The sequence below is a fragment of the Lissotriton helveticus genome, chromosome 5_1 (assembly GCF_964261635.1).
Source record: "Lissotriton helveticus chromosome 5_1, aLisHel1.1, whole genome shotgun sequence".
In the NCBI taxonomy this organism is placed as follows: domain Eukaryota; kingdom Metazoa; phylum Chordata; class Amphibia; order Caudata; family Salamandridae; genus Lissotriton; species Lissotriton helveticus.
Window position 1 is genome coordinate 994,665,812 of NC_136065.1, and position 26,845 is coordinate 994,692,656.

Consider the following 26,845-nt stretch of genomic DNA (forward strand, 5'->3'; position numbering starts at 1 on the left):
TGTGAGATACAAAAGCCCAACAAAATAGGTGTTCAATCGCTTGGGCAGTCATTTGCATGAAAATAGTTCTAAAAGAATGCCCTTGGGTATCTACATTGAGCTAGATACCTTCTCACTATACTGAGTGGTTGTCTGGTCTGCATGACAAGTGTGCCTAAGGTACTCTCGGGGGTACAAACATTCACGCATGATAATGAATTGAGCAGTATATTGATCAGTGTCAGCATGGCGTGTTCTTCTCGAGCCAGTATCATGCATGCAAGAACTATGCAAAAAGTGGAAGCTTAAAAAAAAACAAAAATGACCCTATATATGCAAAAGCTAATAAAAAAGATTTACATTTGCGTAAAAAAAAATTCTTCGGCCTAGTAGTAAGTACTCGAAATACATTTAGTAATCAGTCCATTACATTAAAAGTGATTTGAGGCTTGTATGGAGTTTGATTGGTCATTACTCTAATCAGCAAATCATTAAAAACAAAAGCAGCAGGCCGTGGGCAGTACTGCTGCGTTTTAATCAGATTGTTAGCGTTCACTTGCTATGATTTCCTCCATTGGATTTGCATTATACATTTAAATAAGACGTCATGGCCATGCACTGCAGTTTAACTGTAATCATATGTCATAACCATCAAACTCTCCCACAAAGTCGCCCCAGGCATGGTCAAATTATCAGATTACTCAATTGAAGCACATTTAAAAGCCCGTGCGTCAGGTTTCAACTGGGGTAGTTTGTGAACTTTTTAAAACCGCGTCCCAGCTGAACAATGGAGTCCTTTCAAATCCCTCCGCGAGCGCCTATTAAAGTCGCGATTTACAACTATGCGTATCATCTAACGTGTTAACCAGGTGTTACACTGTTATTGTTTGAAATTCTACCTGGACTTAAATCAAATGAAGAACAGCCAAAAGTCCAATTAAAATCCCACATTGCCTCTTTATCGTGTGCATGCAATAGACATCGTTGTAGAACTAGTGGCCATAAAAAAAATCTGAAATAAAGTTTGAAACCATCCATTTCTTTCTTGTGAGCCCCTCGTTTCTTGAAATGATTCTCACAACTAACTGGTATTTCCGTTTCCTAGCTATAGAAAATAAATAGAACACATGAGGAATTTCTGGCTCCGAAGTTGCTGCACCCCGAACACTGTTGCTGGATTTGACAATTGAGTGTTGTCAGGGGATATTAAATTCCTGCAGAGGGTCCATTTAAGCTATTATTTCATGGGCTGTCCCCTAATCAGTTCCATCCTTTTGCTGTGCACTCTCCGCCAACATGTGTCTATTGTATTTAATAGTTCACTGACAACAAATTTATGTTGCTAAGCTCCAGAATGTAAACCTAACCAAAATACCTCCCAAAACTGCCTTTACAGACATCCAGCGAAGTAATATGGAATTCTGTTGTCTTCGCCTGCCCATAATTACTTCCAGACTTGAACGGTTATGCGCATCCTGGGCCAGTTTTCTCACTCCAGCTCAAACAAGGAACAGCATTTGTTCATCTGTGCTTATGAGGTTATACTTTGGCCTCGACTGATTTAGGCCTACTACATTAGTGTTAGAAATGGAGGACGGGCTTCACGCCCCAGATCTCTCCCCCTCTGTCCCGTCTTGGACTCCAAATGTTCCTTCCGGATCTTGGCACAAGGAAAAGCAGTTTTCATTATGAATAACAAAACAAACAAACACATCAGCAAAATAGTCTTAATTCGTGTTATTGCTTCTTTATGCAAAGGCATTCCGACAAGAACATTTGCCCTAGTCTGGATAATTACAGAAGCAGAGAATATTCCCATGGACGGGAGGCCAATTTTTCACGAGGCTCTGGAAACTATGTAATAACTGCGGCACATCTGTTCACCTTTACGCCACCGTAAAGGAAATCTTTGGTGCCAGATAGCTATCCACCCATAACAACAGCACACATTTTACAGATGCAACTTTCTTCCATTTTTTTTTTGTCCTGAAACGTTTAAAACTCTTTTCTGCGAATTTTCTTTCTGGTTTCAACTACCTTGTTCTTTATCAAAGAAGAATGAGGAGGAGATAGTGTGTTCTCCGGCATGCATCTTCTATCAGCAAGGTTCAGAACTAAAGAACTAGGTTACCTTTCACAAAGGTAAATAAACACATGTATATGTACTCACATCTATATTTACTACTGCACTGAGGCGTAACTCTACATTTTTTTATACTTCATTTCCAAGAGTAGAATTACACCTAAATGTAGACTTACGTGTCTCCACGTCCTCAGATTGGGGGGGGGGAGGTGTAATATCTACGACCGAATTTATGAATGGAAAGGTACTTCTAGTAATCCTTCATCCCCACTGAGACAGAGATCACCTTTATTTAATGAAAACTATTTTCATGTAAAACATAAATGTAAAATAATTTAAAAAAAGCACTGTTAACCTAGGTCTAATAAAATCACGTCACAGCACATTAACTATCCACAATTAATATTGATTAAATAAATAATTGTTTTAAATGTAGTAATATATATTCATTATTCATTTTTAAACAAAATAAACCCATCCATACTAGAATGGTTAGGTTTAGTTAACATTTAGTACGTTTAACTAAAATGTATGTGTTTAATTAACATAAACAATTTTTTAATTTTTAGGGTTAACTTTGTACATTGAATGTTAAAGCTGTAAACAAATTTCTGCCTACATCCCAAGGGTAGCTGAGCTTGGTAATGATAATGAGTGATGTAAATACTACCAAAGATTCAAACATATAGTAATGAATAGTGCAGTACACCAAGCAGGTATAGTTTCCTTAGGTTTTTAGAAAGAAAGACTAAACATCCCTAGCTTGCCTCAGCTCTCCCCTCGATTGTCTCTGGAACCCTCACATCCCTTACCAATTTGATAAACTGTATCACATGGCAAAGTTGTCCCACTAATCACAGCCTACCAATCATTCGACCATCCCACTACCGAGCTTTCCTCTAGGGGGAAGCTGTGATGTTTAAAACCCTTTGATACCTAGGCCTTTTTACTTTTTTTAAATTCTGTCGGTAACACAGATAAGACTGAGTTCCACAATATCTCTAAACTGGCACCTCTGCCTGCCAGCCCTACTGATATACTTTTCATTTTGACCATATCCTATACCCGGTACAGTCATGGTCTATGATTAGGGTTCTCCTCCCTGCTCCTGAGGTTAGGAATCAATTGTTTAGCTGTACACAACCATACGGAAATTTGTTGACCCTTGCATGATTTTACGGGTTATGAGAGGCAATCTGTTGCTCCCAGGATTACATATACTGGGAGACTGATCATCTTAATCCCAACCATTCAGTCAACATCATCGAGACCATCTTTCCAGCATTGTTAAAGTTTGGGTACTACCATAGCAAATGAAGGAATGACAGGGGCGGTGCGTCCGTTGGGGCGTAGCCTCCCCCGCCCGCAGCTGCTCCATCGGCATCTGTGAATTTAGGTAAACTCTAAGTTTACTTAAGTTCAGAGACACCGTAGGAGAACTGACAATCATGTCAGTCAGCATGACGTCGGACCGCCAACCCCCTTCAGAGTCTGAAGGGGGTGGGCAGTCCGGCATTATGTTGACTGACATGATTGTCAGTCAGACGTCACCAGGGGCATGCAGCAGCACAAGTGCGCATGAGTGGGGACGGAGGGCGAATTTTTGCACCATGCCCACTCATGCGCACTAGTGTCTGCTCTACTGGCGCATGCCCATTAGGAGAGCGAGGGTTGAGCAAAGGCTTGCCCTCAGCCAATCAGCCAATCAGCTTGCCCTCAGCCCTCAGCCAATCCTGGCGCTGCCAGCAGCACCAGGATTGGCTGAGAGGGGTTTGCCACTTGCCAGAAGTGATGCGGCTGTTCCTGTAAGCGCCAGAACGGACCCGAGGTGGCGTGGAACATATCAGGTAGGATTTTTTATTTTATTTAAAAACTATCCCCCCTCATCCCCGCGTCACCCCATCTCCCTGCGACAACCCACCCCGCCACACCCCACCCCTCACAGGCCGTGACTGATAAACTAGCAGTAAATCATAGAGCACTTTCCTAAAGCATGAGGGAGTGGGGTGCGGCTAGGGATGGAAGAGAAAAATATAGATGGGTGAAATGAGTCTTTGGTGTAGATTCATTGTGTTTGTGTTGGGCATGGTGCCACTGTACCTGCTGCACAAACGTAAGGTATGGCCTGTTAAGAGTAGGGGAGAGGAGTTGGCCTAACGGCTAGGGCGCTCGACCTGGGGATCTGGGTTCGAGTCTCGGTAACGACGCCAAAACCTCCTGTGATTCTGGGCAAATCACCCGTGCCTAATATGAAAGTAACTGGAAACGTAAAATGTAACGTAACTGGAAAAATATGTAAAGCGCTCTGATACCTGATTCGGTTCCGGTCTAGTTCGCGCTATATAAAACTCTGAAAAAAAAAAAAAAAGTCGTTCAGACTGACAGATAAAGAGAGAGGTGTGTTGTTGATCTGTATTCCCCGAAGAAGATTGATAAGTTGTGGTGTGAGGGATCAGCCATGAAAGAGCATACTTACTATTTTAACACGGAACTAGGGTCAATTGTATATTATGGTTTTTTCAGTGAGTGGTATCACCTAGTGCAAGTAACGGAATTGTGCCATTCTTGTCTGTTTAAAAAGTAAACTGAAGCATTGGTGTAAGTTTAATGTTCCCATGAGTTCTTATTACCCTGGTGTCACTACACTTTCTGTTTGAATATAACGTATTTTCCTAAAAGAGCGTGTTCAAAGGATAGGAAAGAAAGAGGTGGTTTGAGGTGCTTAGAAGAGCAGTGATGGGGTGTTGTTGTTTTTGAAGAACATGTTTGCCTATTTTTTGGCTGACAACGCAAGCAGTGACCCAGTATGGTAAAAGACGTGTATTAGCGTAAGCAGGGCGTTACAGAGTGCAGTATCGGCTAGGAAATGGGTTCCGGTGCTCCTGTTTGTATTTTCAAGAAAGCATTAATTCGAGTTGTATGTGTTTGGGTCATGGTTCTACTGGCCCTGTTGCACATAATGAATCTACGTCTTAGTAAATGTTTTTGTGTAGACTAGGGATGGGCAAAGAACACGGATAATCATGTTTGTGTATGTGTAATGGAAGAGTGTGTGAAAACAACATTTCTTTGAATTTCTTGAAATGGAGTCTAAGATATTAGTGTAAAAGAATATGAAGGTAAACAGAGCAGCGGTTTATAGGCTTACAGAAGCAGAATTATCGTGTTTTGTGATTGTTTACAAGTAACACAGGTGCAAAAAAAAACAACCGTTGGTAGAAATTAAAAGTGTACATGACAATTAATAAGGTTCTGGTGCCATTGCACCTACTGTACCAATGAAAGATACACCCTTGAAAATGTAGGAGCGCACTGTATGGATAGGATATGAATTTGTAGTTGGGTGAACTAATGTAGTAGTGTGTGTTTGTGTGTCGCACAGTGGCAGTGCAGTGATTGCACAGAAAGAACATCGGTTGGTAAATATTGCCCCATTGTGAATGAGCTGTCAGGAATACTGAGCTAGGTATGGGGGTGGATAGGTGTGCACCAAAGGACACAGGAAGGTGGTGGTTTTATAAGCGCTTAGGCACCAAAGAGGATCTTTGTTATTTAAAAACGGAGTTTGCTTCAAAATGCCTTGTTTTGCACACTGCAGTAGGCATTGTGTGACATTCGGTAGTGCATTGAAGGAATTACGCCCCTTGTGTCCTCATTATATTCCAAAACTCAACATTATTTGTTTTGCAATAGGTCCTTGAGGCCAAAGTGTGTTTTGAGCGACTGCACCTTTTGCTCAAATGAGAAGCATTGTCATGGAACGGCGGTAGTAAAACGTGTGTATTGAAGAGCGTTAAGCCCAGTGATGGGCTATAGAATACTACCAGTGGTTTGTTGTTGATTCCAAAGGACACATTTGCCTATGTTTGAGGTGATAATGCAAGAAAATGAAATATATTTCAAAGAGTGGCAGTGGCTTAGGTAGTGTATGTTAAAATGTAGTTAAAGTAACTTATTGTGCTGCTGTGGTCTTGTGATAATTAAAAAATAATTCATTATTGTTTGTTGGTGACTAAGTACGGGTCGGCTCCGTACACCAATCTTCAAAAGTCACACTGAGCTCCAGGTGGCACCGCTCCAAGGGGATGGGGTGAAATCCAAGGTGCAGGGCACAGGGGGTACTTTGGACCAGCCCATGGCCAGTGTCCGCACAGATGGGGCCAGCCTCTCCACACGTGGAGGAGTAGGAGGGTTCAATGACCTGGCTACGTATTTATTTGCATAGGTTGCATGTTATGTTGTTTTACACACTGGTGTGTTCACCATTTTCACCATGGTCGTGCAATGATTGCAAGGGTCACCCTTCACTAACCCAGGGTGTGCTGCTCTAGTGGTGGGCTGTGCTCATTTTAGGGAATGTATGTCGTCACGGTGAAGACAGCTCACTTCGTGCCTCGTGGCACTGCGAGGCAAGAGAGCGTGTCTCTTGTCCTTCGTGTTGGGGACCACTGCTTATATGCTATTGTATATTACGTTGCGGTACACTTTTTTATGCTCGTGTTATTGTACGCTATTGTATGTGATAGCACTGCATGTTATTAAAGGCATTGTATGTGATACCGTGAGATGCCGAAGAAAAAACAGGAAATCCCGAGGTCTGAAGAAATGATATATAAAGTGTAGCAATGTTACTACTAACTATCTTGGACATATAGTATATATAATGCCAAGCAAAAACCAGTGACTAGGCCCAATCGGAGAATTTATTGGGCATTTCCCTTTTAAGGAGGATATCCCTCACTCACCAGAGGTGACATGCTTCATCATAGGGTTTCTCCTCCCAGAGCAACCTAGTTACTCTGGGGGCTACAACCCCCTCTCTCAGAGGGAGGCGCTCAGGGATGTTTTGATGTTCCCTAGGATGTACTAAATCCACAAATGAGAAGCTAATGGTGTGAGTGAGGGTGCAGCGCAGCGCAAAGTAAATGGTGAAAAAACCATAAAGATGTGAATTAAAACTAGCTCGAGGGCGTCCAAAAAACTCTTTATTGTAGGACGTGCTCCGCTAGGATTAAAAAGCAGTGCACCAGCGGTCTAGATTCAAAACCGCAGTGGTGTGACAGAAATTTTTATTGGGTCAACATGTTTCAGCCATAGAAGCCTCTAGGTCAGCTAGGCTTTCATCAGGACCTATGATGCTGCTGCTGAGTGTGTAAACAAAAAAGGATGTAGTGACACAATTCTTCTCGGTGGGTCAAGAAGCAAGTTACGCATAACTACTGGGTAAATCACCACCCCTCTCCCTGGCAAACGCTCAGGAAAAAGGCAGCGCTCTATCCGTCGGTACCTCGGTGAAGGAATGAGCCTGAAGCCTGAGCCCCATAGGAAAGAGAAACGCAAAATAACTCAGTTCTCAACATGTAGCATTACATATGTCATTTACATCCTGGAGTGTCCCTGTAATAAGAGATATGTGGGGAGCACAGCTCTGATGGCAAAAAAGAGGGTGCTTGAACACCTCAGAGCTATAACCAACAAGGACCCACAATACCCCGTAGCGAGACACTTCGCCGAATTTCATCTATCAAATAGTAGTCTGCTTAGATACTTTGCGATAGAGCAGATACATGTGGGGCACAGGGGAGGCAACAGAGAACTCAACCTCAGAGAAAAGGGAATCCAAATGGATCCTGGAACTAGAAACTAAACAGCCGGGAGACACAATCAGGATGAGGAGATGGCAACACACTTGAAAGACGAGTGGTTATCACTAGATATCATATACTCCAATCCTGCTAACTATGGTTCGGTAATGTCTTAATGTATGAATTGTATATTAACCTGTGTTTTTAATCCTGAATAGAGTACTTGTGTACTTGGATTTTAATTTGACTTTCTTATCTCTTTTCTCATAGATGGGAATTAAGGGGCTCACATTAGAACCACGAGCACATCACGGGCTGCCGATCTTTCTTCTTCACCACCATAAGAGACTCACCTTAGGAAGAATAGATAAGAACGTTTTTTCACTTTTAATTTAGTTTTCACTTTCTCTCACCAATGAAACTTCAAGAAGTACTGTGTGAAATAGAGAGAGGCCTTGCAGATACAATATAGCGGCGATAACGTATTGATGGTATAGGTTTTGAGCGGAAGATGTAATTAAGCCACTAGGCACTTGTATTGTAGACCACAAGTCCACAGGCATAGATTACACTCTATGTACTCGTCCATTGACCCCGTGCAATATCTCTTTAAGAGTTTAGGTACTTTGCCAATAGGCGAAAGCAGAGGGAGGGATCCCGGATACTCTCCCCGTGTGACGTCACTGCAAAAACACACAGGAGGCACTACCACTTTGGTGGGTAGAATTGAGTTCTGAGGCTGCACGGAGATATGCTTATAAATAAACATTGTAAATGAGACCTCATTTGAAAATCTAGTATCCACATATCGTTTGTCTGTTCTTTCCATTTTTGTCCTTTTTATTTAACTGGGATCGATGTTAAATACGATTTAATTGTACAAGGACTTGCATTGAAGAGAAATAGGGTGTAAAATACCATTTCATTGCGATTTGTGTATATACTAATATGGCCACCATGGAAATGTAATGTGTGACTTTAACATTTACATACAAGTCCTCTTTCTATGAAGAGCAACAGTACCTATGTAAAGCACCCACTCACAAATGTCTAATGTGTGATCAAGAGAGCAGTATCTTGAAATATATATATATATATATATATTACCCACCGGCGGTTGCCAGTATGTAGTTATAGTTAGGACCTAGTTTCCATAGTAAATGCATTTTTTGATTTGCCACTATCTTTGAGGCAGCTCGACGAATCTTCGTGAAATTAAAAAAAATAATGGGGCGATCAGGTAAGCTCCTGTCTTAAATGTTTTGGGGTGATTCATCAAGCGTGGGCCATGAAAAAGGGGGGTCTCAAAACGCATTTTCCTCATGTAAATTTCCATAGGAACTTTTTTCGCAGCTACAGCCCAAACTGCTGGACGGAATTACATCAAGTTTGGCAGAGAAGTAGCTGGTGTACAAGTGTGCCCTGTTTGTTTGAATTGTGTAAATCAGTTCAGTAGTTCCTGAGAAATATAAAAATAAAAAATATCGATATCTGGTAATCACAGCGAATTTGCTACCCTCCCGAGCAGGAGCTTCATTTTGATTGGCTGTCAACACTCCAAACCAAGAAGTGTTGGCAGCCATTTTGTGACTCGGTAAAACTGAGTCACAAGAAAAAAGGGTATTAAATGATAAAAAAAAAGAAAAGAGGGCAGGATAGAAACACCCTGACCCACTAGGCCTGGTCAGGGGGTCTCACAGGGGCTGCTAGGGCCTCAAAAAAGTATTTATTTATATTTTTGGGCGGAATTCGCTCTCAGTGTGTGAATCCCCCCCAAAAATAAATGAAATGAAGCACGGTGTGCAGTGCTTCATTTTAATGGGACCCCGGGTGGGTCAGGTACCGGGGCACTATGTAAAATATATGTGGGAGTCTAGTGGGCTCCCACTGCCCTGGGAATTGCCACCTCCCCAGGGCATTCATAATTATGGGTGGGGTTCCTCATGAGCCCCCCACCCTCCCGGGACTGCCACCTTCCTGGGAGTTATACTTAATTATTTGTGGGTCTTGTGGGCCCCCCAAGCTCTGGGGCCACTAATCCCCCAGGGTTTTTATTTATTTTAGGGGGACCTATAGCCCCTGGGACTGCCACCTCCCCGGGGCTATTATAATAAGCCCCCACACACTGCCTCAGGGACCACCACCTCCCCAGGGCTCAAATTATTGTAATGTGGGGGTTCGTTGCAGACCCCCAGCCCCAGGGACCACCACCTACCTGGGGCTGCATACATGTTGGGAGTCCTCTTTGGCCCTGGGTACCACCATGCCCCAGGACCAGCTCCACCAATGTCCCATGATGCCCACCCCGGGACATTGCAGTTTGCAATGGCAGGGCGGGAACCAATGCAAAATATCCTTCGCTTCATGGAAGGGAGAGCAGAAAACTTGCTCTCACTTCCATGAAGCGAAATATATTGCTTTTGGACAAGGGGAGCTGCATGTCATCAGCTCCCCTTGTCCAAAAGCAATGATGGCTCCTGCAGGAGGAGGGGACCAGCTGGGACTGCAGGGGCATTGGGGCTCCCCCGCGGTTCCCCAACTTGAGGGCATGCCTCAGGTGATGGGGTTCCCGGATCAAAAATAGCCCTTGGGGGGGATTATTGTTTTTTTAAAAATATATAAAATGGCTGGGGCTCAGGGGATGGGGTCCCGAGGCAGAGTTTGAGTAATAAGAATGGGGGGGGGGGGCATTTTATTCTCTCATGCCTGGAGTCGCGACTCCATCGTGGTTCTCAGCACGGCCCCCCCTGTGTAACCGCGATGGGTTCGCGACTCCAGGCAAAACTAAAAAAAGAGTATGTATGTTTTTTAAAAAGTAAGATTAATTGTTGGGTTTTAGGGCAGCACTAAAAAGAGCCCTTGTTTTCAATATGAGTTTGTTGTAGCTACATGTAAGTGCGGATGCACAGCTTTAGGTTGTTGAGGAAGACTCTGTTTTCTTGATCTGTGAAGTGCACTCATATCAAAACGGAGATTGTTGTTATTGATGGAGATCATCCTATGATCTCTGAGATATGCAGAAACAGCTTTATTGACATTCTTCCTAGCTTTCTCAAACTGTGGCCAGAATTGATTTGACCAGTTCCATTTCTGTCTTTGGCATATGTTAGGGTATACAAAGACAGTTTGCGGCAAAAGCAACATCAGTTGTGCAAAGGTGTCCTTCATTATCATTTCCAGACGTACCCCAGTCAATGTGCCTAGGTCATTGCCACCACAGTGCACAATCATGAGGTCAGGGAGTTGGAGATGCAAAAAGGTTTTAACCAAAGGCAACAAATGGTGCCACTTTAATCCTCTCTGTGCAATCCATTTAATGTCCATATTTTCAAAACCTTGTTCTTTGGCAATACCTCTGTGTTCAGCATACCTTTTGCACCAGAAAACACAGCTGTGCTCTACAATCCACACTGTAAGCATCTTGAAGGGATGTCTGGAAGGAATGAAAAGATGTCTGTAGCTGAGGTAGTCAGTTGGTAGAATGAGAGGTATCTAAAATGGTGGAGAACATGTTGTTTTGAAAAAAGTTGATAAGTGATCAGCTGTTCATCAAGATTGTGCACTCAAAAAGAGGAAGCATGTTACTTTGCTGAGGTAAGTTTGTGATTCGTTATTTGAAAATGTTTGAAAGGTACAGTAGATACCATAAGGTAGTATTTTGCTGTTTGCATTAGTAAGCTTGTGTGCTGAATTTGAAACTACGGTGAACTTGTCACCTGCAAGTACAGTTGAATGTTCCATGAATTGTTACTATGGAAACTGGCATTAAGTAGAATGGGGGAAGGGTTAAAACTTAACTGTGGACTTAAAATGTGAAATGGATGCTTAAATATAAGCAAAAAGTTAGTAAATTAGGGTTTTCTAAGACAGTAGTATGTGGAGAAGTAGTAGTAGTATACTAGTATTATCAAAAATAGGTTTTTGAACTCCCGTGTGGTTTCATGGCTCCACCGCGGTGGAGTCGCGACTTCAGAAAATAATAGAAGCAGTTTGGGCACCATTTTAAGACAGTTAGAAAGGGTTAATATGTCTAACTAATAGAAATGTGTTTTACAATTTGAAATAATGATGGAAGCAATGCTATTTCATACTTACATTTATTTGAGTGCAAAGAGAGAGAGAAAGTTTGCCATGTCTGGTTTCACCTTTCCGAGAGAGGTGCATTATATTTCTTGTGTGAAAAAGAAAGTCTGTCAAGAGTTTCTGAAATTTGGTATTCTGCAATACTATCTTAAACGTGAGTAACCAATTTGTAAGGTGTATTATATATTATTCAGCAGTGCTTTATTGTTTCTAGTGATCTTTTCACTTAAAAAGAAGTCCAAGTGTTGAAATTCGCTATTGTACTTCATATTATTGTAATGAAAAGAGTTTTGAAATAGTTTGTAGGTAGTAACATGGTAGAAGGATTAGTGTTGGCTTTCTGAAATTATCTAGGCAGTTCTCTTGTACTGAACTTTTCACTGAGGCACTACTCATCTAGTCATACATTCTCTCAGGCACTACCCACTACCCATCTATATGTATGTTTCTTTGATATATGATGCCACTTTTAAAAGGTACAGACACATGCATGTGTACTTTCTGAAATATTGTGAGACTTTTAACAGATACATTGAATGCTTTCTATTTGCTTAGGTCCAACACTCTGAGTAGTTACTGAATAGTGAAGCTGCAGTCCAAAACGGAGGTTTAAGACATCTACTATCCCACTGAAAGATTCAGTGAGGCACTACTCATGCTCTCATCTACTCACTCAGGTGCTACTGATGCACTGATAGAATGTCCCAAGCATTACCCCTACATTCATATTTTCTCTCTGGTGCTTCCCATACACCCATACAATAATCCAGTTACTACCACTGCAGTCATAGAATCATTCAGGCAGTGCCCATGCACGTTTTTATTCTTTCAAGCACTATTCATACACTTTTGTCTTCAACCAAGCGTTAGCCTTGAACTCATGGTTTGTCTAAGGTATTTCCCCTGCACTGTTCTAATCACCCATTCAGTACTGCTGCTCTCATGCAATAACCCAGGCAGTACTCTTGCCCTGAACTATTCACTCAGGCACTACTCATCCAGTCATTCATTCTCTCAAGCACTACTCCTTACCCATCTATTTGTATGTTTGTTCGTACAGACACATGCATGCTCTCTGGAATAGTGTGAGTCTTTTAACAGACAGATTGAAAACGTTGTCGTTTTAAATTTGGCTAGGCCCAACACTCTAAGTAGTTGCTGAATGGAGAAGCTGCAAGACATAAGTGAGGTTTAAGATATGTTGTCAGAGGGATTAGTCATCAGGTTAGGTCGTATTGGTTTATAAAGATGTACGCTTCAAGCATGCTGCATAATGTTAGGTGTCTCTTTAAAAATGGGAAGTGCAGTCTTTCAAGTTTATGGGACTCTTTAGTCTTATGACTGATGTATGTGTCTGTGTGCATATGTATTCTCTCAAGTGTTATGATTCAATAGATGGAAGAGGTGTAAAACTCTGGTACACATGTATTTGTATGTTTCGTTTACATATAATGCCACTAAGAAAAATGCACAGACCAATGAATGTCGTTTAAAACTCATACTTTAGCAATAGATTTGTGCAATCATGCAGGCACTACTATCCCACTCAATGATTCAGTCAAGCACTACCCATGCTCTCATCTACTCACTCAGGTACTGCTGATGCACTGATAGAAAGTCCCACGCATTATCTTTACATTCATATTTTCTCTCATGTACTTCTCATACAGTCATATAACCATCCAGTTACTACCACTGCAGTCATAGAATCACTCATTCAGTACCCATCACTTGTTATTCATTCAAGCACTACTCATATACTCTTGTCTTTAACCAAACCATGCTTTAGCCTTGCACTTATGGTTTGTCTAAGGTATTTCCCATGCACTTATATAATCACCCATTCAGTACTGCTGCTCTCATGCAATCATCCAGGCAGTACTCTTGCACTGAACTATTCACTCAGGCGTTACCCATCTAGTAATCTATTTTCTCAAGCACTGCTCACTACCCATCTATTTGCATGTTTCTTCGATTTATGATGCCACTTTTAAAAAGTACAGACACATGCATGCATGCTTTCTGGAATATTGTGAGCCTTTTGACAGACACATTTAAAAACGTGCTGCTTTTTATTTGGTAGGCCCAACACTCTGAGTAGTTGCTGAATAGTAAAGCTGCAGCCCAAAACTGAGGTTTAAAACTTGTTAATAGAAGGATTAGTGATTAGGTTAGTTTGTATTGGTCTATGAAAATGCATACTTCAAACATGCCGCATAATTTTAGGTGTCTCTTTAAAATGGAAAGTGGAGTCTGTCAAGGTTAAGAGACTTTGTAGTGTTATGACTCAAGTATGTGTCAGCTTGCACATATTTTCTTACATGTGTTATTTCTGTTGCGATGGTAGAGGTATGAAACACTGACATATATGTTTTTGTATGTTTCTTTTACATTTGGAGCCACTAGGAAAAGGTACATAGATACGCATTCTAGATTTTAGGAATATAGTGAGAATTACATCTATAAACTCAAGCACTAGGTGTGCACTGATGAAAAGAGGATCATATCTCTTTAACTCATGATTTCACTTAGACATTCTTATTCAGTTATGCAATCAAGGAGGCAATACTTATACACAGTTGTAATCACTTAGACATTAACCATATATTCATATAATCACCTAGACACTACTATTCCATTCAAACATTTATTCAGCCAGTACCTATGCCGTCATGTATTCACTCAAACACTACTGATACACTTATGCAATGGTCCAAGCATTACCTTAATACTATATAGGAGGTATTTTGCATACATTCATACATTTATCCAGGTAGTACCTCTGCAGTACAAGAATCACACAGACAGTATGCATGCCCTCACGCATTATCTCAACCTCTACCCATACACTCATGCAATAAACCATGCTTTAGGTATGTACTCATACGGCCACATGCATCAATGTTGCAGTTTGCGAATCCTTAATTGCGAAAATTAAGGAATCGCAATTAAGGATTCGCAAACGGCAATGCATGAATAATTTGCTTTTTTTTTAGCGATTCGGTAATTTTCCTTAATTGCGATTCTCTAATTGAGAATCGCAATTAAGGAATTTCTACACATTCACTCACATGGGCCTAGAGGCCCATAGGAATGAATGGGAGGGCATTCTCAATTTGCAATTCATCATTGTGAATTCGCAAATTGAGAATGCAATTTCAAGGGTGCAGGGGTGTCCAAAAGACACCCTGTTGCACCCCTGAAATTTGCTTTTGGATACATCTTACACACACACATGCCCCAAGGGCACGTGTGTGTGTAACATGTAACAAAGAAAAATACATTTAAAAGCATTTTTCTAGATTTTCGCAAATTACCATGAAGGTCTACTTCATGGTAATTTGCATTTCTTATTTCAAAATTCGCAAATAAAAAAAGTATGATGAATTGCATTTAAGGAATCTCAAATTGAGATTCCTTAAATGCATTCGCAATTTAAGAAATCGCAATTGTGCACTTTCTTAAATTGCGAATTTCTAAAAAGGGTTGGTGCATCCCAAATCAGGAAATTGCATTCGCAAACGGCCGAAAAATGTGATTCGCACCGTTTGCGAATGCAATTTACCTTGATGCATGTGGGGGATAGTTTCTCTCAGATATTTTTCATGCATTGATGCAGTTACCCAGGCAGTATTGGTGCACTCATTCAATTAACGAGGCACTACTCTAGCACTGAACTCTTGACTTAGGCAGTAGCCATTTAGTGATCCATTTAGTAAGGCACTACATATGAAGTCATCCAATGATCCTGCCAATACTCTTACATTCATCCTTTTACTCAGGCACTACCATGCAGGCGCTACCATAAACTACCTATACACATACTACTCTTCTTCCCTCTTTCAGCATCTATCTCTTTGTGCACTTCTCTTGCTTGTTTCTGGACCCCACTTGTTTTTTCTGCACCTATATTGGCCCTTTCTGCGCCTCACTTGTTTCTTTCTGTACTCCTCTTGGCTCTTTCTACACCTCTCTTCCCTCTTTTTGTACTTCACTTGCCTCTTTCTGTACCCCTCTCCTGTCTTTCTGTACCTCAGTTGCCTGTTTCTGCAATTCTCTTGCCTCTTTCTGCAGTTCTCGTGCCTCTTTCTCAATTTCTGTTCTTTCTTTCTGGACTTCTCTTGCCACTTTCTGTACCCTTGTTCACTGTTTCTGCACCTCTCTTGCCTCTTTCTGCACCTTTCTTCCCTCTTTCTGCACTACATTTTCTGTTTCTGCAACTCTCTTGCATCTTTATGTGGTTATCTTGCCTCTCTCTGTACTACTATTGCTTCCTTCTGTACTTCTCTTGCTTTTTTCTGTACCTTTATTGCTTCTTTCTGCAATTCTCTTGCCTCTTTCTGCACCACTCTTGTCTCATTGTGTATGTGTGTTGCTTCTTTCTGTACTTTTCTCACTTCTTTCTGCGCCTCACTTGCTTCTTTCTGCTCCCATCTTGCCTATTTTTGCACCCCTCTTCCCTGTTTCTGCATCTCTCTTCCCTCTTTCTACACCCCTGTTCCCTCGTTCTGCACCTCTCTGGTCTTTTTCTGCACATGTCTTGCCTTTTTCTGTACATCTGTTGCTTCTTTCCACATTTCTTACATTTTTCAGTTTGAGTACTTCATTTTGCTGTTTGTGAACCTTTTGGGTTTTTTTCTTTCTCCTTTTGGGTGTGTGACTACCTATTCTTGTGTTTTTACAGATGTTTTACTCGTTTTTATACTTTTCCTATGAGTTATAAATGCAATAGAAGTGTAATTGTAATTTTGCGCTTAGTTTTTTTGTTGAAATGTTATTAATTTTGAAATTTGAATTGCTCTATCAAAATAATTAAACTATTATTTGTTTCTAAGAAGATATTTTGATTGGATTACAAATAAAAGATGGCAAGAAAACATAAAAAGAGAAGAAAACAGAGGAAACAGAAGTACTTAATGAAAACTAAAACGAGTGGAGTAGAAAAACATCAAAAGGATGCTGAGGATAAAGTGGCTTCTGGTAAGAGAACTAAACAATTTATTTAAAAAGGCATGGAGAGATTGAACGATCAAAATACTAACCAAAGGAGAAAAGACATTTTTCAAACAAAGGGGAAGCCAATAAAGAAACACAATGGATAAGAAACATATGTGACATAAAGACTGAAACAATTTAAGGACATACGTGTACGTATGTTTTGTAATAGGGTAATTAAAAATGTATTAAAAGATTGTACAAAGTATAAAAAAAGATCTGCAGCATATAAGAAGAAACAAGAGATTGAAAGTGTAGTAGATACTGCTTTTGAATTGAAACGGAAACTATTTATATTGGTGTTGAAGAGAATGAACACATTGAGTCAAACAAAACACTTTCTGAAGGAGAAAAGCAAAAGAAAAAGACTGGTTGATAGAAGTAACTTTTGCAAAACTTTTACTGGTGAATGGAAGCACACTTCAAGTACTGAGCCTTTCTTTAATGAAGAAAGCTATTTTCAACAAAATTCATTAGTTCATGCAGTTGATACCAGTGGTCGTTGTTATGAGTTAAAAGATGGTTGTCCAATTGAAAAAGAAAAGATGGTTCCTAGAAATGTAGAAGAAGTAATAGTTGAGGAAGTTCAAGGGAGACATACACAAGCTCCAGTGTATAGGTGGGATTGTAGTAGTATTTGTAGTATTTAACAGGAACCTATAGATATATTATGAATCTTTTTACTAGAATATGCCAAAAAAGTGATAAACAGAAGATTAAGATGTTGCAAGGACTAGATCCTTGTAAAGTGAAAAATTATACTAAGTTGCAGGGTCATTCTCTGGCTTGTTTTTCTAGAAAAGAAGTACTTTTTATCATTTAAAAAGGTTAGCAGTCCATCACTCAGAAATGCAGAAGTTAGTAAGATTATACCACGTAAAAAGTCCTGCATTATCTTTAAGTGAAATGAACACAGCTCTTTTGCATGGTTCAGTATCAGATGTAAAAAAAGTTTTGTTTCTTTGGTTCACTAGAGGAGATTAGAGAACGTGAGAGCTTGTTAAGAGTAGGTGTTGAAGAACAGGTGGAAGATATTAGTACTAAGAAGTCTGCAGAAGAAATGACACAGTTTAAGATACTTTCATGTGAAATACCAAACTATGTTTATATTTGTTGTCGACGTACTCATTATAGAAGTCAAACTAGGAATGTTGATGTGTATTTAAAAAGTGAAAAGGAAAATAATGATAAGTGGGAGCAATTTGGTGCTTATTTTTTGGTGGAAGGTCGGTATGAGTTGGGTTCTGATTAACGTATTTGTAAATATTGTTACAACAAATTAGAAGAGAACAAAATGCCAGTTAGAGCAGTGCATAACAACTTAGAGGTGGTAGCTGTTCCTCCGTAACTGGCAGATTTAAATACATATGAGTCCATTCTTATTCAATCTGTGCACCAGTTTCAGGCTTTAGTTCGTAAGGAGCCTATAGCAGTTAAGCTGCCTCCAACAAATTTCCAAAGAGCTCTGAAAGCAGGAGTTCTATAATTACCTTTAGATTTTAAGAAAAATATTGAAACTATTGGTATAGAGAGAGAGGAAAGTGAGCCTGTAGTTATTCTAGTTAATTGTGTACCAACAAAGAGTTGGAAAATATGGCAAGAGTTAATAGATGTCACCATACTTCAAAAGGCTACATTATATCTTGTACAGAACAATATTTATTGTAAAACTGTAAATGTGGAGGAACAGGAAATATGTTTAGAAGAAGAAAAATAAATTTTAACTGGCCAAATAGAAAAAGTGGACAAGTCCAGGAGTGAAGAGATTTACGAACATTACAGTATACATCCTCTACATTCCCAAAAAAGTATTGGAAACACTTTTGAATTATTTCAAATGAAAAAAACAAAGAGAACTCCCATGCGTGGATGGGAAGCAATTTAGAAGCTCATTGTTTTTCACAGCTGTTCCCCACTGGAGAAGATGGACGATACGATGAATGAGCAGTATAGATTCCAGCTTCAGAATACCGGATGACAAAATTGTACTCAGAAGATTCAAGATTTCGACAATGCTTTCCATATGTATTTCATCTTCTATTTGAAATTGCTTTGTCTGGACTTTCATATGCAGTGAACCAGATATTAAAAACAGGAGTTCATCTTACACATGTTTCTGCAAAGGTATTTAGGATCAAAGTTCAATAAAGAGACGATCATTTGGATTCTCAGTTAATTCATTTGATGGCGTGTCAACGTGGGACTAATGAGTAATGGTATTGCCATCACTGCAAACTTAAATGTATGTTGAGAATCTTAGGTACTGAATTGAAGACAGCTGTATAATTGTGTTCCTTGGATTCTGTGAATGTGTGCAGATATTTTAATCATAGGTTTCAAGCTATGATGTCTTTTATATGCAATAAACATAATCCACCTCTTGGAGAAGTAACTGATTTCTTTTGGAGAAAAGGAGTACCAAGCCAGAGGTGCTCCTCTTATACACATATACACATGCTATTATAGATCAAGAATGCACCTAAATTTGGAACCGATTCCAATGAAACAGTTTTGTCTTACATCGAAGAGTATGTTACCTGTGCCATTCAAAAAAAGGAGGCGAACAGAGCGTAAGAGAACAAGATTTACATTTTCAAAATCATCGATGTCGAACATAATATCGTTGACGAAAATACAAGTCAAAGGGAACATGTTATACAAAATGTCATTTTGGATTCCCACGTCCAGTAATTTCAAAAGGAGGAGTCAATAGTTTTATGTAAGCAGTAAGACATACTATAACTCAAAAATCTCTAAAGAAAACATACAACATAAAAAGAATTGAAGATTGAAACTATATTAATGACCATAATCCAGTAATTTTCACAATGTGGAATGCTAATATAAATATCCAGTATGTTGCAGATAATTCAATTGCTGTTGCTCGCTATGTTAAATCATATATAACAAATCTGAAAAGACAGAGTTGAAGGAAATGTGGGAAGAAATTTTACAATTGAAGAGTCTTAGTAACAAATTGTACACCTTTAGTTTGAAAATGCTTTCCCATCGAGACATTGGATCCTCTGAAGGTTTGGATCTGTTGAGCTCTGCCAGTTTATATTCAAAATCAAGAGGAATCATTTGGGTATGTCTAGGTTTTGTGGCTACACGAAATAGAGTTTTAAAATCTCCACAAAAAATTGAATACTTAGCATTGGATGAACCAGAAAGTATGGATATTTTTAAAACTAATATGTTGGAAACGTACTATCCCAAAAGGAGTCCACATCTGGAAAACTTAAGTCTCTATGAAGTACTGCAACATTACAGCTTTAAGAGAAATGTTACTGAAAATACAAATGAAGAAAAATATGTAGTTATGGGATGTGATGGATGTTTAATAAAACATGCCAAAGGAAATCTTATTGACCACAGAAAACTGAATTGTGAAACTCCAGAAAAAGGGGAAGTTTTCTATTTTGCACTCCTGCAACTCTTCAAGCCTTGGAGTAGTGAAATGGAATCACTTCAGTGCACAATTTTCCGTACTTATCTACAAATGTAAAATTAAGAGATTGAACAAGAAACTAATATTGCAGCTGGAATAGCTATAGACAGTTCTCAAGATACTCAAAGTTCTGCTCCACTAAGTCAAGATCCACTAGGACAACCAGGTATTGAAAATGAAGTAGCAATAGCCATGAATGAAGTCGAAGTTACAATGCAACAAGCACAACAGGATATTATAGATTTGAGAAGCTTGTAAGAAGAACTAAATATTGAACAAAAAGACGTATATCAGCAAGGGACACTACAGATACAGCATGGTTTGTTACATGAAAAAAAAGAATGCCAATGCACATAATTTAAACCTATTTGAATGTACATCAGTGGTCGAGCTGGAACAGAAAAAAGTTTCTTAATAAAAGTTTTCACCAGTTATCTACACAAAACTACTGGATGGCATTTACCTTATGTTGTAACAACTCCAATTTACATTGAATACTCATGCTACCAGTTGAACATGAAAATACATTGGAATATCACAAACTATCTGGAGAAGCTTGTCATTAAGTTTCAAGAGTACTGAAGAAAAAGAAACTTCTAATCATTGATGAGGTGAGCATGGTCTCAAACTTAAGGCTTGCTTTGTACATTAAAGAATGCTACAGATTTTAAAAAGAGGTTATGATGTTCTATTTGGAGGAAAGAATGTCATTGTATTTGGCGATCTACTACAAATTACTCCTGTAAAAGGGCAACTAGTTTTTAAAACACTTGTCCAGGAAGAAACTAGGAAATCTTTGGGAAGAATTGGAAATGAGAACATTTGGTCTAATTTTGAATATAAAGAACCTATTAAGAATATGCGATAAGCAAATGATGAACATTATGGAAATATTCTTTAAAATATATGAATTGGTGTTTTGACAAATGGTAAAGAAGCTTCACAAAGTCAGCTACTAATGAACTTGTTTCCAAATGAAAACATAGCACCTGAAATAATGTACAAAAAAATTGGAGAAAAGAAGTCTATAGTTTGCCTAATGCCAACATTGCAAGAGTGTTTTACATTCAACCAAGAACTTTTGAAATTGGAAAAGCAACCAATAGTGAAAATGGAAGCTATTGATAAGATGGAACACAAAGGAGTTACTATTCTTTTCTCAGAGAAATCACAGTCAAAATTGGATTCTTTGGAAAAATATGTATGGAAGACTGCAGGTTTAGAAAATACTTTATATGTATGTGTAAACTTTCGGGTGATTTTACTCTGTCATTCGAATGTAGAAGAAGGTTTAGTGAATGGAGCAATGGGAAAAAGTTGTTGATTTAGAAAATCCTCAGAACAGACATGGAATTACATTTTTTAAGATTAAATTTGATCAGATTGGACATTGTGCTGTTCGTTTTTTGCTTGTCAAAGACTTGCATGTTCATAGAAAACAGTATCCTCTTTCTTTAGCATATGCAGTAACCATTCATAAATCTCAATGTTTAAGTGTAGACAGTGCTTTGGTAAATATTGGAAGTACAATGATTAAAGAAGGCATGGCGTATGTTGCATTGTCTCGAGTAAGAACATTATGTGGTCTGTATTTGAATGATTTTGACGAGAAAAAGATTAGGGCTGATGCAGATTGTATAAGAGAGTACAATCGTTTAAGAAGACTTTATGCTCCTAACTTAGGTGAATATCCTGTATATGAGAAACATGTAGTGTGTCCAAAACGTAAATATGACAAACATTCTACTGAGATTCAAAAACAGAAAACAATTCAAGAGAATGATGAAGCTGCAAAGAAAATGAAAATGGGCACTGTTGATGATATCACAGGATACCATTTAGAAAATAGGTCAGGTATCAACTGCTATGTTAATGTAATTGTGAATGTTGTCTTTTACCTAGAAGATCTTCATCATAAAATTGTAGAAAATCAAGAAAAAAGATTCTGTTCTTTACTACATTTTACTTTTCAAAAGTTGGTAACTTATAGAACTAAAATCTATACTGCTTCTGGCATTCGGGATCTTTTGGATACATGTGCTGGTTCATTGAAATTTACATTGAATATACAACAAGATGCACAAGCATTTCTTATTTTTGTGCTTGGAGTATTGGAAGATGAAGGAATAGAAATTAAAAATGTATTTGGACTAAGTTACAGATGGAATCATAAATGTGAAGAGTTTTCATTTTCTTCTACTACTGAAATAGACACTGAATGATTCATACACTTGACGACACCAGATTACAAATCAGGGTATTTAAACAATTTAGTAAAAACAGCTAATCACGAAATGAAATGTTTTCATTGTAAATCAGAAAGGTTGTCAACATTACATATAGAAAAATTTGGAAAATATGTCATTTTAATGCTACAACATTGTAGAGCACATGGAAGAAATTTGGAAACCAAAATTAAAAGTTTTGTGGCAAGTCAAGTATTAATTTCAGGAAGAACTTATAAAGCAGTGGGTATTATTTTCCATGATGGACCTACTACAACATCTGAACATTACACTGTGTTACTTTGTATTTTATACTGTGTATTTAAAGTGCAATAGAGGATTGACACATTGCAATGATGCCGATTAGGAATTTAAATGTAGGTTGCCTTACGAATGACAAAATTCATATCTGATATTTTTGATGCCAAAGTTTTGAAAACTCTAAAGAACAATATATGTGCCAGGACTGATAGTGATTTGAAACAAATACTTAATGATGACCTTTACGAATGAAACATAAACGTCTAATTATTAATTTGCATCATTTAATGATGTAACTTGAATTTTTCCTTTTTTTGAAATACATTTTTTAAAAATATTCTTTGTGCAGCAAACCTTATCTGACAAAAAACTGATTATATATACAAATATGTACACAATGAACAATACATTTACAATTGAAAAAGTTTCACTTACACCACATACATACTTCTTTCAAACTACACACACAAACTGTACAATAGTCCGTGGTCACACTGTAATGAAATCAAAAATTATACTTCAGGAATGAAATTGGTTGTAAAAACATTTCTAGTGTTTTAAGATTTGTGACTTTGAATTAAACTCAAGCAACAATGATGACTCCTTAGTTCGTGTGACTTGGGACAAGGTCGAGGCGTTTCGAATCTCATCAGGACCAAAAAAGACTCTTAAGTCTTCTCTGCAGACCCTTTTTCCTATGAGATGAAGTTGTCTTTGGATCCCTATTGATAACTCGGGAGGTTTGACCTGCCGAATGTAGCCCCAGTTTCACCGTATGCTAATTTTATATCCACGCTTGTCTTAGTCCGTAACTTAATTTCCGTGATATAACTGCATTTGTCACAAGTAGTTTTGCAAAACCTCCGGGCTGGATTCTGTGCTTCTCTCGCCGAATCCAAGGCTCGAAATGACCATGAAATTGAAAACATCATTCGACCTATTGGGAAGATGTGAACATGAATTAACAAGTTTATTTTGGAATTTTTCAATACAAAAGCTGCTGAAACATTATTCGGCCTATTGGAAAGATGTGAACAATTAGTGTATGGATTATTGTTTGTTCTAATTCATATTGCATTTGGAAAATTGCGTTTAGAAACAAGTAGTTTATATATTTTTTGTCTATATTATACAAGCTATAAATGAGAGTGTACGTTTTACAAAATGTACTTGAGAGCAAATAAAAGACTAAGGGGCCGATTATGATGGCGGACGGACCTGAGTCCCTCCGCCACCATAGAGTAGGGGGGAACGTCCGCATGGGCAGCGGCGTTCCCCCCGTGAAGATTAGGATGTGACTGCCAGTGTGGCGGTCACATCCTCAATCCTTAACATTGCGGCGGTGCAGCTTCAAGCTGCACCCGCCGCAATGTTAAAAATGCATACTTTGCATTTGTATGCAGAAAGCGGCATGCACCGCGCGGTGCCTGCCAATCTCTGCATGCAAATGCAGGGGGGTACCATAGGTACCCCCCATGTGCACCCCCCACCCCCCCTTCACCTAGGGGGCCCGCAACGGGCCCCCGCAGTGAAGTTCCACATGCTTTTCCACGGCGGAAAATCCGCCGCGGAAAAGCATGTTTTTAAGCATTTCCTAATATGGTGGACGGTGTCTGAGAGACACCGCCACCATATTAGAGCTTTTCCGCCGCGGGACCGCGGCGGAAAAGCTGCGTACGGACTTCATGACCCCCCTGCCATCCTAATCTGGCGGGGGTCTTGTGAATCACCGCAGCGGTGAATCCGCATCCTCGGGGCCGGCGGTGGCTTCCGCCGGCCCCGAGGATGCGGATTCACCGCAATCATAATAGGCCCCTTAATGTAGTTGAAGAATGTAATTAAAAACTGTAGATAGGTAAACACATAGTTACACATGTTCTAAATATTTGTCAATGGTGATTTGTTTTTTTTACAATCGCATTGATTATCCCCGCTGTTGTATGATGATCTACATTGAAATCACTGTGTATGGTGAAATTCAGGATGAATCTGAGAACAGCAATAAGGGACACTGAAAATGTTATGTAATTCTAAAATTATGTTGTGTTCTTAAAATTATATTATATTTTATAATAGTTTTTCTTTTTTTACAGACGGTTATGGTGAAGCTTGAAAAGATTTTAAATTCAGTTTACAACAAAACTACTGTAAGAAAGTTCCACTGAATTTTGTATCTAAATTGGTAAAAAAGGTAAGAAGAAATAATGTAATATGTATGATAATATAAAATAATGTTTACAGCCACTTTTACTGCACTCATCCATTCCTTTAAACACTATCCATGCACTCATCTATGCACGCAGGCACTATTCCCATACTCATTCAATTTACCCAGGCACTACCCATATAGTACAATCACCCAGGTACCACCCATGCACTCATGCAAGCAACCAGGCACTACAGATGGACTCATTTGTGCACCCTGTCACTACCCTTAAACTCTTGCAATCACTCAGGCAGTACACACGCACTCCTCCTATTACCCAGACAGTAGCCATGCTCTCATGTAATCATCCAGTCATTACCAATGCACTTCTTCAATCACTCAGGCAGAACCCATAAACTCCTCCAATCACTTGACACCATCCCTGCACACATGCAATCACCCAGGCACTACCTATCCACTCATGCAATAACCCAGACACTACCCTTGCACTCTTCGTATCATCCATGCACCATCCATGCACTCCTCCAATCACCCAGCCAGTACCAATCTTATCTTATCTTATCTTAGGTGCAATTTGTAGAGTGCACTGACGCCGAAGCTTCCTGGCGCTGGTAGACAGAATGGGTGAGTGAGGAGGAAGCGTGAGTAGAAAGTTCTAGCTGAGGGAGGGGAAAAGGTGAGTTTTTAATAGTTTTCTGAAATTCAAGAGGGAGGAAGAAGATTTAATTGAGAGAGGAAGGAGATTCCAAAGCACAGGAGCTAAATAGGAGAAACGGCGGCCACCGAATTTCTTAGTTTTATTCTTAGGAGGGACCAACAGATGGCGGTGGGCTAAGCGGAGGTTACGTATTGGGCAGTGGGGGCAGATAAGGGATTTGAGAAACACAGGGCCAGAACAGTGAAGGGCTTTGAAGGTAAGACATGCCACCTTAAAAGCTGCCCTTAGGTCTATTGGGAGCCAATGAAGGCTATGGAGCAGAGGTTTTGCCGATTGCCATCTGGGAGTTTCGTGAATCAGGCGAGCCGCCTGGTTCTGGACAACTTGGAGACGATGTGACAGATATTGTGGGAGACCGTGATAGATGGAGTTGGAAAAATCCAACCGGGAGAGTACCAGTGAGATGACGGTTTGGGTAAGTGCCTCAGGGGGAAGAAGATGGCGGATTTTGCGAATCCTCCTGAGTTGGTACATGCAGGATGACACTACCGCTCCAACTTGAGCTTTGAGGGAGAGTTCGGCATCAATGATTATCCCCAAACTCTTTACTGTTTTTGCAGGAACGGGGGGAGGACCGAGCTCCGCAGGCCAGAACTGCGGGCCCCAGTGGACGTGACTGAGTCCAGGGAGAAGGAGCTCAGTTTTACCGGGGTTCAGCTTCAGTTGGTTCTGGTTCATCCAAAGTTGGATGTGATTCATGGCAGTGTGGAATGTGTTGATGGCATGTGGTGAGTTAAGTGAGAGGATGATTTGTAAATCGTTGGCATAATTGTAGACGATGACATCCCATTTCCGAAGGGATTGAATGAGTGGCCGGAGATATAGATTAAATAAAAGTAGGGAAAGGGAGGAGCCTTGGGGGACTCCGCAAGACGTGGGGATTTGTTTGGCAGTGTAGGGGCCCAGGCGGACAGACTGTGTTCTTCCGGTGAGAAAGGACCTGACCCACTCAAGAGCAGCGCCTTGAATGCCAGCCTGCCCGACACGGTGAAGAAGAATGTTATGATCCACCGTGTCGAACGCGGCCGACAAGTCAAGAAGTACGAGAGCTTGGGAGAGACCCGCGTCTGCGTTGCCCCTGAGTGTGTCGAGAACTGCCAGGATGACGGCCTCTGTAGAGTGGGCGGGTCTGAAGCCGGCCTGATTGGGCTCAAGATGACAGGAAGATTCGATAAAGTTGGACAGGCACCGGGTGACATGGGCCTCCATTAATTTAGAGAAGTAGGGAAGGAGGGAAATGGGATGATAATTCGATGGCTTTGCGGGGTCGGCACTGGGATTTTTGAGGAGGGGTACTA